Genomic DNA, 10,379 nt, shown 5'->3' with positions numbered 1-10,379 from the left:
GATCACGGGGCGTTGGGGCCTTTCACCACTGTGACGTACTGCTACAATGGCCTTGGTGGGATGATGCCACCGCCGTCACAGAGCCCTGGGTGTGACATAGGGAGCCCCCTGAGCACATCCTGTCCGTCCCCCATGAGGACCCCCATGACAGAGCCCTGGTGGTGGCCATGGGGACCACCTCGAGGATGTCGTGGCACTCACCCATGGGGCTGCTGATCACAGAGCCCTGGTGGTGGCCATGGGGACCGCCTCGAGCACATCGTGGCACTCACCCATGGGGTGCCCATCACAGAGCCCTGGTGGTGGCCTTGGGGACTGCCTCGAGCACGTCGTGGCACTCACCCATGGGGTGCCCATCACAGAGCCCTGGTGGTGGCCTTGGGGACCACCTCGAGCATGTTGTTGTGGGCACTCACCCAAACAAATGCTTCCATAGTGTAGGTCGTGCTACAAAAAAGATACCACACACAGCTCTGTTTCCCCAGGCGCTGAGCACATTCCCACTGTCCACAGCCACCCGTCACAGCCCTGCTCCCACCTCGCGCTGCAGCTCCAAAGCTGCTCGCATGGGCCCTGCCCTGCCAGCAGCAGGCCCGGGCACAGGCAGCCTTTGCCTTTGGTGGCACCAAGGTGGGGCCTGGCTGCGCTCCAGCCCTGGGTCTTCCTGCTGGCCCACTGCAGGCACAAGCACAGGTGCCCCCGAGGCAGCAGCCGCAGCTGCAGCAGCCCCTCCAGGGCCCATAACCTCAGCCACGGTCCCAACGGCATTTCACAGCCAGGCTCAGCTCAGCCCACAGCTCTTGTCGGCCTCTGAGCGCAGAGCTGCCTGGGGCCACGCAGGTTGTGGCACGTCCACTCTGTCAGCTCTACCCTACACTAAATCGAGGAATAAATCCCCCCTCAGCATCGCAGCTCAGCGGTTGCTCTTTCCCCACAACTCTCCGTCACCACCATCCTCACGCTCTCGCGGCAGGCCCCAGCTCCGCTGCCTGCCTCTGCCTCCACCCTCGCTGCTCTCCTAGCTGTGCTGCTGCGTGTCCGGTGCCATTCACGGGCTCCCTGCAGCCATTTACCTGCCACTGCTTGGGCATCGCCGGGACCCTGGGCCAGAGCCCTGCCGTGGGGGCCCCGAGGGGCGCTGCTCCCTCCTGCCGGCACCAGCCTGCTCTGGCCTTTCCTGGCCCGGCCCCACACACAGGCAACTCCTCCTCACCCCCTGCTTTCACTAACACAGCCAAATGGCTCCACGATGTCACCGCTGATGGCTGTAAACCGCCAAAGTGGAAATGAGGGGGCCTCAGAGGTGAGCGCCTCCGTCACGGCCAGAGGAAGGATGTCCTGCCTGGGCACGAGGCTCAGCGCACCCAGCGCCCAGCCGCTGTCTCCCCTCGCAGCACGGGATAACTGAGGAACCGAGAAGCACGCGTCCGCCCGAGCACGTTGTCTGTGAGCTGCGAAGTGCAGCACGTCCCTTGCACGGCCGCTGCACCGCGCCTGGGATGTCAGTCCGCCGGCAGGCGGCAACGGCCAGCCCCAGCCATGTCCCCCCCCCACGCACGAGCCGCACGCAGCTTCCAGCCCCGGCTCCGTGGCAATGTTAGCACCGACCACTCGCTCCTTGCTCACCTCATCCCCACGGACTCTGGCCAGGCGCAAGCCGCAGGGAAAGGGGCCGGGGGCCCTGGCCCACGCCACAAGGCACGCCAAGGCCCACGTGCCACGCTGGAAGGCACCTGGAGGTCCCTTCCCAGAGCTGCAGCAAGATGCACGCGGAAGCCCCTTGGCCTCCCCGAAAGCCATGGCCACGGGGAAAGACAGAGATCCTGAGCCCATGGCAGAAGCTACGGGCAGAGCCCTGATGCACCGAAAGGCACTCCTAGGCCCTGGCCTGCCCCACAAGGCACGCGGAGGCCCCATAGCCTTACCCAAAGGCATGGGGAGGCCCTAAGTGCACAGCGAACAGCACACGGAGGCACCGGGGGGGGGGTGGGGGGGGGGGCAAAAATGGCACGATGAGGCACCTGGCCTCGCACTGAGAGGCAGCCTGAGAGCTCTGGCCGCTACCAAAGGCACGACGAGCCACCAGGGCTGCCCTGAGGGACGCTGCAAGGGCTCCAGCCCCCGCCAAAAGGCACGCGCAGGCCCCGGCCGCACCAACGGCCCCCGGAGGCCCCAGGCCTGCACGGAGCAGCACGCAGACGCCCCCGGGCCCCAGCAGATGCACGTCCGGGCCCTGAGAGGCCTCGAAGGGCACACGCACTGTCGGCCCCCTCCATGGCGCTGCCTCACAGGCCCCCGCTGTGCTCCTCCAAAGGCCGAGCAGAGGCCCCAGCCCCACGCCCGAAGGTGCACGGGGCCCACGGACCCACCACAAGGGGCACACCGGGAATCCTGGGGCACCCGGAAAATCAGCCGGGGCTCTCTGACACCCCCTGGGATGGGAGCTCGCCGAGGACCCTCTCATGCGCCCAGCGGCACCCTGAACTGCCCGGAAAGAGCCGTGCAGGATCCCAGGGGGCAGCGGAAGGGACGCCGGGGCCAGGGGACACAAGCACGAGGGTGCCGCAGGAGTGGGGCTGCGGCAGAAGGCAGAGCATGGCAGGGGCCAGGGCGCCCCTCAAGGCCCATCCCCCCCAGCGGCTCGGCCGGCCCAGGCCCCCCGCGGCAGAGTGGCGGTGCTCTGCCCTCCCCAAGAGCTGCAATGGCAGCTCTCACGGCCTTGCCCCGGGAGCACCTCGACACCAGCACGCAGTGCACAGCCCAAGGATCGCCCAGGCAGGGACCAGCTCCTCCTGGAGACACGTTTCCTGCGGTGGCAGCAAACCAGCGGTGCCCCAGGGGCAGCGGCTCAGCACAGCCCTGCCGAGCACCCCGCCACCAGCACCAAGCGCAGCCCCTCCGCTTGGCAGCCCGTGCCCAGGCCAGCGGCAGAAACGTCACCCGGGCGGTGCTGCAGCTGCATGGGGCAGGAGACCCCACAGCCCACAGGTGACATGGGGGGACACGCCGAAGGCACCACAAGCGGGGAGGTGGGAGCAGACGCAGGAGGGCAGCGAGAAGGGGCTGCGTGAGGAGCGGGGTTCGGAGGGGCGGTTTTGGAGAAAAGCAGATGGAAGTGGAGGTGACCTGTGCAAGGGCCCGTGGTTGGGGCCCCGGCTGGAGACGCACTTTTGGGAAGAGGTGCTGCGTGGGCGAGGAGGCGTGCGTGTGCAGGGACCGTGTCCCCTGGGGCACCCGCATGGGGACAGGGACAGCAGCAAGGGAGAGTGGCCAGAGCAGGGCCCCACAGGAGCTGGGTTCACGCGTGGGGAGAGGCGCTGTCCCTGGGGGGGTTGCTCCTACCATGGGCAGCCGGCTTTCAAGGAGAGCATCCAGCCTTTGCCGTTGGGGTCGATGTTCATGAGGACCAGCCCTTCCGCCAGGTCGGGGAAGATGAGCTGCACCAAGCCAGGGCCGTGATGTGTGGTGGGATGGGGGGACGCGCCAGTGCAGTCCCCCCCCCGCCGCAGCGCTGTCCACCAGCAGCCGCACTAACAGAGCTGGAGGGGCCCCGGCTTTGCGGTGCTCTGGCACCCCCTGAGCCCCGGGGCTTTCGGCAGCGCCGCAGAGCACGTGCAGCCCTGTGCTGGCAGCGGCAGCGCGCGTGGCCCAGTTGCAGGGCACAGCACGGCCACGGCACCGCCGCCCCGGCGCTCCGGGTGCCTTCCCAGCAGCACAGCGTGCCAGTGGACGTCAGCTCCCGCTGCGTCCGCGGGTGGCTGCAGGCAACGGACAATTCCCGCCCCGTCCTCACACCGGACTCACTGCAAACTTGGCCAGCATTTAGGCTCCTGCCCCAATGCTGATGCTGATCACGTCCTTGAACCTGGAAGGCGGAGAGGCAAGTGCAGGGGGCCCGGCAGGCTCGGGCACCCTTCTGCCCACTGCGAGTCCTGCAGTGGAGCCCAAAAGGCAGGCAAGATACTAGCTTATGGGTACGATCCACCCCCCCACCCACATGCTCTCGCCTCCGGCCCCCCAGCTCCCTGGCCCGCAGCCTCGGCTGGCACCCAGGACCCAGGCAGTCGGCAGAGGCGGCAGCACTCTCCCAAAATGCTGCACCACGCTGGGCAGCATGGCAGCCAGCTGCTCCACGGATGAGTGCTGGAACACAAGACACCAAGGTAGTGTGGCCGAGCGGTCTAAGGCGCTGGATTAAGGCTCCAGTCTCTTCGGAGGCGTGGGTTCGAATCCCACCACTGCCATGTGCCTTTTCACTCTGGTATCTGCTGGAAGGACAACACAGCTAGGCACAAACAGCCCGGGAGGCTCCTGCAGTGCATTGATGGTAACTTATTGACGCAGGTGGTGGAGGAGCCTGTGAGGAAGGGTGTCCTGCTGGACCTTGTCCGAACCAACAAAGAACTGGTCAGAGATGGGAAGGCTGAGGGCAGCCTTGGCTGCAGTGACCACGAGATGGTGGAGTTCAGGATCCTGTGTGGAGAAAGCAAGGCAGGAAGTAGAACTGCAACCCTGGACCTCAGGAGAGCGGACTTTGGCCTCTTCGGAGACCTATTTGGAGGAATCTCATGGGTTAAGGCCCCAGAAGGAAAGGGGGTGCAGAGGAGCTGGCTAGTATTCATTCAAGCATCACTTCCTCCAAGCTCAAGAGCTGTGTATCCGAAGGAGAAGGAAGTCCAGCAAAGGGGGCCAAAGACCAGCACAGATGAACAAGGAGCTCCTGGCAAAACTCCAACAGAAGAGGAAAGTTCACAGAATGTGGAAGAGGGGCCAGGCTACTTGGGAGCATTATAAGAATGCTGCCAGAGTGTGGAGCGATGCGACGAGGAAGGCTAAGGGCCAGTTGGAATTGAGCCTGGCAAGGGATGTCAAGAACAACAAGAAGGGCTTCTTCAAGTACATGAGCAGCAAGAGGAAGACTGGGGAAAATGTGGGCCTGCTACTGAATGGGGCGGGGGCCCTGGTGGCGAAGGCTCCAGAGAAGGCAGAATTACGGAATGCCGCCTTTGCTTCCGTCTTCACTGCTAAGGGCAGCCCTCAAGAATCCCAGAGCATCCAGACAAGGGAGGGAGCGTGGCGAAAGGAAGCCTTTCCTTTGGTTGCTGAGGGTAGGATTAGAGAACTTCTGGGCAAACCTGACATCCACAAATCCATGGGCCCTGATGGGATGCACCCACGGGTGCTGAGGGAGCTGGCAGATGTTGTTGCCAGGCCGCTCTCCATCATCTTTGAAAGATCATGGAGAACTGGAGAGGTGCCTGAGGACTGGAAGAAAGCCAATGTCACTGCAGCCTTCCAAAAGGGCAAGAAGGAGGACCCAGGCAACTAGAGGCCGGTCAGCCTCCATCCCTGGAAAGGGGATGGAACAGCTCATTGTGGATGTCATCTCCAAGCATATGAGCATATGGAAGAAGAGAGGGTGATCAGGAGTATTCAGCATGGATTCACCAAGGGGAAATCCTGGTTAAGCCATCTGATAGCCTTCTCTGATGGAGTGACTGGCTGGGTAGATGAGGGGAGGGCAGTGGACATTGTGTCCCTTGACATGAGCAAGGCTTTCCACACTGTCTCCCGTAACATGCTCCTAGATGAGCTCAGGAAGTGTGGGTTAGATGAGTGGACAGTGGCTTGAGAGCTGGCTGAAAGGCAGAGCTCAGAGGGTTGTGCTTAGTGGCGTGGAGTCTAGGTGGAGGCCTGTGCCTAGTGGCGTCCCCCAGGGGTCAGTGCTGGGTCCCATCCTGTTCAGCTTCTTCATCAAGGACCTGGATGAGGGGACAGAGCGCCTCCTCAGCAAGTTTGCTGATGATCCCAAGCTGGGAGCAGTGGCTGACACACCTGAGGGCTGTGCTGCCATCCAGAGAGACCTGGCCAGGCTGGAGAGCTGGGCAGAGAGGACCCTCCTGATGTTGAGCAAGGGCAAGTGCAGAGTCCTGCACCTAGGGAGGAATTACACCATGCCCCAGTACAGGCTGGGGGCTGAGCTTGTGGAGAGCAGCTCTGCAGGGAAGGACCTGGGAGTGCTGGTGGATGACAAGCTGACCATGAGCCAGCAGTGTGCCTCTGTGACCAAGACGACCAATGGTCTCCTGGGGTGCATTAGGAAGAGAGTTGCCAGCAGGTAGAGGGAGGTGATCCTGCCCCTCTCCTCAGCCCTGGTGAGGCCTCTTCTCGAGTACTGTGTCCGGTTCTGGGCTCCCCAGGACAAGAGACATGGAGCTACTGGAGAGAGTCCAGCGCAGGGCTACGAGGATGATCAGAGGGCTGGAGCATCTGCCGTCTGAGGAACGTCTGCGAGAGCTGGGCCTGTTTAGCCTCGGGGAGAGAAGACTGAGGGCAGATTTAATCAATGTGTATAAGTACGTGAAGGGAGGGTGTCAAGGGGATGGGGACAAACTCTTTTCAGTTGTCCCATGCAAAAGGAGTAGAGGCAACGGGCACAAATTGAACCACAGGAAGTTCCACCTGAATATGAGGAGGAATTTCCTCACTGTGAGAGTGATGGAGCACTGGACCAGGTTGCCCAGCGAGGCTGTGGAGTCTCCTTCTCTGGAGATACTCAAAGCCTGTCTGAATGCAACCCTGTCTAAGATGCTCTAGGTGACCCTGCTTGAGCAGGAGGATTGGACTAGATCATCTCCAGAGGTCCTTTCTGATATTACCCATTCTGCGATGCTGTGATTCTGTGACACGGGGAGGCAGGAGACGGCAGTTACGGGGCCGGCGCAGGGCAGGACGCCCCCGGCAGCCGCACGCCGGCTGTATCGCCCCGGGCCGGGTTATGTTTGCAGCTCCTGCAATGTGCACAGAGCACGGGGGCCTCGGGAGCAAAGCGCAAACACAAAGCCAGAGCCCGGCAGGGACCCGTGGCACGTGGTCCAAGGCAACATCTCCGGCCCCTGCCCTCTGGGTCCTCCGTGCCCGCCTAACGCCGCATGCGGCCTCCACTGCCCTCTGCGCAGTGTGGCTGCGGGTCGTCTGGCTCTGCCCTCTCTCGTGGCCCCTGCTGCCTGGGGCAGCCGGGCGACCGTCGCCGGAATCCTCCTGCGCCCCCACCCCCAGGTGTCCCCGCTGTTGGGGGCTTCTTCTGCCCCCTCTAGGCAGCCCTGGGGAGGCCCCACCTGGAGTGCTCTGCCCAGGGCTGGGCTCCACAGCGCGGGGCAGACGTGGAGCTACTGGCAGAGGGGCAGCGAAGGGCTGCTGAGATAACGAAGGACCTGGAGCGTCTCTGCTGCGAGGAGAGGCTCGGCGAGCTGGGGCTGCTTCGGCCTGGAGGGGCCCAGCCGGCGGGGGCACCTTATCAACGTGTATAGACCCCTGAAGGGAAGGGGTCAAGAGCGTGGGGCCAGGCTCTTCTCAGTGGGGCCCAGCGACAGGACGAGAGGCAACGGGCACAAACTGAAACCGGGGAAGTTCTGCCTGAACGGAAGGGAAAACTGCCGTGCGGGGAGGGGCAGGGAGCAGTGGAGCAGGTTGCCCCGAGAGCTGTGGAGTCTCTGGGCTTGGAGCCGCTCAGAAGCCGCCTGCCCTCGGTCGTGGGCGACGTGTGCTGGGTGACCCTGCCTGAGCAGGGGCGTCGCGCTAGCTGATCTCCGGCGGTCCCTGCCGCCCTCAACCACCCTGCGGTTCTGGGCCCTTCCCCGCGGTCCCCGTGGCAGCCGGGTGCCCGGCGCCCGCTTCCCCTCGCCCCCCGCCCCGGGCGTCCCCGCTGCTGGGGCTTTCTGATGCGCTCAGAGATGTCACAGCACCGTGGCAGCGGTGACCTCGCCGGCCCAGCCCGGGACAGTGGTCACCGAGGGTTTGCGTGGGGAGGCCGGAGCAGCTCCCAAGGGCTGCGCCTGCTCCCGTGCCCTCGGCCCTGCCATGCTGCACGCCATGGGGCTGGCTCAGCACGGCTGGGTATCCTTAGTCCAGGGCTGCGGCCGCCTGCTCGGCCTCTGCCCCGGCGTCCTGCTGCTCCTGGTGCTCTGCACCGTCCTGCGCAGTGGCTCTGGCCAACGCCGCCAGGTAGGAGAGAGGCCCCGGGAGCAGCCCTTCTCCCGCCCGCAGCGGGGTCGGGGCTGGTGGGGACCCAGGAGCGCGGCGGGTGGGGGGCCGGGGCGCCGCGGGCTCGGCCCAGGCCACGCTCCCGGTGCCCCCCATGCTCTCGTGCCCGCAGGTCTCTCCCTGGAGCCGGCGCCGGGGGAGGCGCTGGGGCGCCCAGGACTCAGGTGAGACTGCGCTGCCCGGGCGCTGGCTCCCGCTGGGGACGGCGTGCCCGCCCTGCGGGGCTCACGGCCCCACGGGGCCCGTGGGAGCTGGGCTGACGCGTGGGGAGAGCCGCTGTCCCCGGGGGGTTGCTCTGGGACAAGCCTCGCCCCAGGGTGCTGGGCTATGGGGTGCCCCGTCCGCCTCTGCCCCACTGACCTGTGCGACCCTGCTGGGGGCTCCAAGCCCTGCCCAGTCGCGGGCTGTCCTGGATCCCCAGGGCCCCTGCTGCGTCCCTGATCCTCTGCCATGGGGCCGGCTGGCAGGAGGGTGTGGGAGGGGTTGTCCGTGGGGCCGGGCAGTTCCCGGCACGGGGCTCTGCTCTGCGCTCCCTGGCTCCCGGCCCCGGGAAGGGGAGGGCTGCCCTGCTCCTGCTCCCTCTCCCACACCAGGCCCCAGCCCAGCTCTGCTCTGCAGCGCCGAGCGCTGCCTCCGGCCCCGTGCCCAGCAAGGTCCTGTGCCCAGCCGGGAGGCGGCCGTGGGGCTGCGCGTGGGGCAGCACCCGCGGCCCTGCTCAGGGTGCCTCGGCCCCCCGCTGTGTTGTATTGCAGGCGATGAGCAGTGGGCGTCCGGCTGCAAGGGCCCGGGCGCCTTCCTGTGCTACGACCTCAGCTGCAGACCCTGCAGCGATGCCGCGCGGCGGCGGCAGTGGCGGCTGCGGGCAGCGGCGTGGCAGAGCCCCGGGGCCTCCAGCCGGCCGCCGTCGCCCTCCTCGGCGGGCTGCAGCCTCCGGAGGGGACACAGCCCCCGGGCCGGCTCGCCCGCCGTCCCGGGCGCGTGCCCGGCTCACGGGGCTGGCAGCCTGCTCGGGGGCGCCGATCCTCGCCCCGCGTCCGGGCTGCGGCTGGAAGAGCCTTTCAGGAGGAGGCTGCAGATGCACGTGACGAAGAAGTGCCTGGAGATCCGCCTGGGAAGCTTCCCCGCCGCGGCGCAGCGATCCCGCGAGGTGTCCGTCCGCAGCGCGGAGCCCCCCGCAGCCCCCCCGCCGCCGCGCTCCGCCGCGGCCCCCAAGTACTTCCACACCGCGGAGGCCCTGTTCCTGCCGGAGGAGGCCCGTGAGGCCCTGGAGCTCCACGTCCGGGCGAAGCGGCTGCAGCGCCAGTGGGGCTCGGCCGGGGAGGCGCTGGGAGCGCACGCGCCCCGGGCACCGCTCTCGGCCCCTGAACGGCCCCGTGCGGAGACCCGCGCTCGGCTCCCCGCTCTGCGTCCGCCCTGCCCTCCCCGGGCCACCCAGCCGCACGCAGAGCCGCGGCCCAAGCCGTCCCCTCCGGAGAAGGACGACGACAGCGGGCCGGAAGAAAAGCAGCAGCGAGGGTGGGACACGCGCGGCAGGCTGTGGCGCCTGAGCGATGCCAGGGGAGCGGTCATCTACATGGGCCAGCGGCTCTCCCCGAGCGTCGGCGCCGTGCGGCAGGCCATCCTGAAGGTCCTGGGGCTGCATTGCCTGAGCAAAGGCTCCTTCGATTAAACACAGAGCCCCCAGCAGCATCGGGGGAGCGAGGACGGGCGGGAGAAACCGCAGGGCCGAAGCTGGGGGAAGGAGCACGCGGAACCGGCCACTGCAGCAGAGACATTCGGCCGCCGGCCCCGAGGCGGGAGCCAGCAGGGCGGGTCGAGGACGGAAACTGCGCTCGCCCGAAGCGCTCTGGAAGTTGTCGGCAGCCCCCACCGAGATCAGCTCTGTCAGCAGGAAAATAAAATTTGTGCGGTTTTTCACCCTGCAGAGGCCTGCGTGCACAGGGTGTGCCAGGGCCGGCCGGGGGCGGGGGGGGGGGCAGGCGGAGGTGGCGAGGGCCCTGCGGCCACCCCCGCTTTGTGCCAGGAGGCCGAAACAGAGCCTCCGCGGCAGCCTGGGAGGCAGCTCGGACTTCCCTGCTGGCCCTAGGGCTGAGGGGACTCCGGGCGCGAGAACTGCCGCCACCGGCACCCCGGGCTCGGCGCTGTGGGGGCAGCTGTGGAGAGGGGCAGGCTGCCCGGCTGCCGCGCACGCCGCTGCCAAGGGCCAGGGCACCGAGAGCGGCGGGGTTCTGGCCTCGGCCCAGCTCTGCTCCGACGGGCAAGGCAGCAGCAGCGCGTCCCTGCGAGCAGCAGCTCTGCCTTCGCCCGGCCTGGCCCCTTGGCCATCCCCGCTACCC

General features: G+C 66.7%; 1 non-coding gene across 1 annotated transcript; it reads left to right on the top strand.

Annotated features, from left to right (window-relative positions):
- The first annotated feature begins 4,162 nt into the window (after positions 1 to 4,162).
- Positions 4,163 to 4,244, top strand: TRNAL-AAG (transfer RNA leucine (anticodon AAG)). The gene has a single exon. It is a non-coding gene; the product is annotated as a tRNA-Leu (tRNA).
- Positions 4,245 to 10,379: the final 6,135 nt, after the last annotated feature.

The sequence above is a fragment of the Rhea pennata genome, chromosome 13 (assembly GCF_028389875.1).
Source record: "Rhea pennata isolate bPtePen1 chromosome 13, bPtePen1.pri, whole genome shotgun sequence".
Lineage (NCBI taxonomy): Eukaryota > Metazoa > Chordata > Aves > Rheiformes > Rheidae > Rhea > Rhea pennata.
Note: the sequence above shows the minus strand (reverse complement) of the source record. Positions and strands in the feature narration are given on the sequence as shown.